Below are 3,188 nucleotides of genomic sequence, written 5' to 3'. Positions count from 1 at the left end.
GATCACCTCCCTCATGGAAAAGACGCAATATAGACTACTATACGGGAAGGCCCCAAGTTAGGGTATCCCTAAGGTGGTCTGTACGAGTTAGGTTTTTGTCTCTTCTCGCTATTTCGCCGCCACCGTAATCTACTCCATCCTGAGTGTCGGCGTGCACCGGCGAACGGGAGAGCAGGTCTCCGGAACCTTTCGCTCTTGCTATCCTGCACCGGGAGAGGGCGAATAAGGTTTCTGGGAAGCGCTCAGCGCGACTGCTCAAGGTCTTCACCACGACTCGTCTTCCGTCCAAGTCCGGCGTTGCGGCGGCTCGTCGTCTTCAGCGTAGTCTGCTGTGCTCCATCCGCAACACCGTGGTCGTTCCGTCAGCACTGCTTCGCATCACGGCTGCACTCGCAAAGTACTTATGCCGTGATCTGATCTGTTACTTCAGCATGTTTTATGAGAACATGACGTTGTGCCTAGTATGTTAGAGATTTGCATGCTAGGTTTTATTCTTGCTATAAGAAATCTAGTTCGGAATTTAATCATACAATTGCCTAATTTTTCAACATGGACGTGGTGTTTGGAAAACACAAGCAACCGAAGACACGTAGGTGAGAGTAGTCAGGCTCGGAGCCGAAGAGGAGAAGAAAGGGTGTGGCGTGACTGCGTGGAGTGCACGGTCGGCGGTTGAGGAGGTAGCTAGGTGGCTGTGCTCAAGGCGTCTGGCCAAAAGGCCAGTGGCATGGCGGCGTGTAGAAGCATGGTGCGCAAGCTGTCGTTCAGAGTACGGAGGATGCGCTCAGCGCGGCCATTTTGCTGTGAGGTGTAGGGACATGTGAGTCGAAGAACAATTCCGCGTGCTGCGAGGAACGAGTGAAAAGTGGTGTTGTCGAACTCGTGGCCGTTGTCAGTCTGGAACGCCAAGATCGGCCGACAAAACTGCGTCTGGACGAACGCGTGGAAGGTGAGGAGCGTAGGGATGGCGTCGGACTTGCGGCGTAGCGGGAACGTAGTGCGAGTAGTCATCAAGTACGACGAGGTAGTACTGGAAGCCAGAATGGCTCAACACCGGTGAGATCCACATCACAGTGCAAAAGTTTGAAAGGAAAAGGAGAAACGGTAGATGATTCTGTGAATGGGAGACGAACATTCTTGCCAACACGACAGGAGGTGCAAGTATGATTATTACTGGGTTTACAACTGAAATCAAAAGTACTTAAAATGCGAGAGAGCGCCGACCGGCCAGGATGCCCCAAGCGATCGTGCCAGAGGTCAACGGAGACGTGGAAGCCAGAAGCAAGCGGCGTGTCCACGGAACGCAGTGGACAGAGATCACCATGGCTGTCACTGCGGAGAAGAACTTCCCTGGTGCGAAGATCCTTGATGGAAAAGCCGAGAGGGTCAAACTCAACAGAGACAGAATTATCACGAGTAAGACGACGGACAGAAATCAAAATTTTGATTAAGGACGGGGAAACAAGAACGTCACGAAGATAGAGAGGTGAGGAAGAGGAAGTAGGACGGTGGTCGTGCCCACGCACTGTACGGGCAAGGAGGCACCGTTGCCAACGATGATGCGAGAAGTAGAGGGGGCAGTGGAAGGGAGCATACCGGAGTTGCCAGCCATGTGAGATGAGGCCCCGGTGTCGAAGATCCAATCGGTGGCACTCGGCGGAGTCAACTGCAGGGAGAGGCCTGTCAGGGCCTGGTAGAGCGCCGGGGGAAGCGTTCCGGCTTGATCGTGCTGTGCCGTCATCGACTGCTGTGGGGCAGCACCAGGGAGAGAGCCGAGTACGCCGGCAGCCAGCGAGGTGTTAGGGAGCTGGGCGATTGGCCATGCCTGGACGACGCCGGTCCACGGGTTGACTCAGGACGTCACAGGCGCGCCACTGGACGCGTCGGGGTTGCCGGAGTTCTGGTTGCCGGAGAAGGCGCCGATGCGCCCAGCCTGCTTCTTGTGCTTGCGGGGGCGCCTGTTGCCGCCGGCAGGAGATGCAGGGGGAGTGGGTGCAGACACCGTGGATCCGGCGGCGGGCGTGTTGGAGGTGGCGCCGGTGGATCGCGAGGTGGCAAGCATAGCCGTGGACGCCACCTTCTGCGCCCGGTTGGCGATCCAGACCTCCTCTTAGAGAAGGACGGACCGCGCTTGGAGAAACGTCATGGGCGGCCGCGACGACGAGATGGTGGAGATGCAGTGGGTGAACTTGTCGTTCAGCCCGCTCAGCAAGTTGACGACGAGGTCCTGATTTGTGAGGGGCGAGCGGACATCATGCAGCTTGTCCACCTGGACCTTGATCTTCCCACAGCACTCGGTGATGGATATGTCGGCCTGGTACAAGGTGTGGAACGCCTGCCGGGGCTGGACAGCGCGCTGCACGATGTTGTTGACGAACTGGGAGCTGATGGCGGTCCAGGCAGTGTAGGCGTTGTCGTGTGACTGGATCACGGCAGAGAGGAGGTTGAAGGAGAGCATGGAGTAGAGCCACGAGACGATGCAGGTGTCGATCTGCGTCCACTCGGCGTCGTCGATCATGAGGCAAGCGTCAATGGTGCCGTCAATGTGGTCGACGAGGCCGAATTTGCAGAAAGCAATGTTGAAGAAGGTGCGCCAGGTGCTGAAGTTATAGTCACTGAAATCAAGAGTCATGGGAACGTGAGACTTGATGTTGATGAGTTGCACCATCGACACCAAGATGGCCACAGACCCCACTGCGAAGGGGTTGGTGCTGTCGGAGGAGGCAGAACTCGACGCCATGGGGAAGAAGAAGAGAAAAAAGCAGCGGAAGATTGTTAGGATCTTTAGGCGAATGGTACCATGAAAGAGTTTGGGATGCAACACATTTGTATTGATCACATTTAGTGTACATATATACACACCGGATCATGGACCGAGAGTGCAAGCGAGGAACGAAACTCTAACTGAACTCTAACTGAACTCTAGTCTATCCTCATGTCTATACACAACGTGATCAGCTACTTTGACAGAGTGGAACATTGTTTTCTTCAAGCAGAACATTTTTTCACAAGCGGAACCTTTTTTCTTCAAGCAAAACATTCACAAATGTGATTTATAGATATGCACAATGTCGATCACCTAATGTTAAGTGAATTTATTTCTCTAATGCCTTTCCAGATCATAGGTGGACTTGAAACACCAAAAAGTTTCAGTTGATAGCACTGACACGATGGTCTCCAGTGTTCTCCGG

At 54.2% G+C, this 3,188-nt stretch overlaps 1 pseudogene; it reads right to left on the bottom strand.

Annotated features, from left to right (window-relative positions):
• Window positions 1-706: 706 nt before the first annotated feature.
• Window positions 707-2,851, bottom strand: LOC117866976 (uncharacterized; annotated as a pseudogene).
• Window positions 2,852-3,188: the final 337 nt, after the last annotated feature.

This window comes from Setaria viridis, chromosome 8 (genome assembly GCF_005286985.2).
Source record: "Setaria viridis chromosome 8, Setaria_viridis_v4.0, whole genome shotgun sequence".
Lineage (NCBI taxonomy): Eukaryota > Viridiplantae > Streptophyta > Magnoliopsida > Poales > Poaceae > Setaria > Setaria viridis.
Note: the sequence above shows the minus strand (reverse complement) of the source record. Positions and strands in the feature narration are given on the sequence as shown.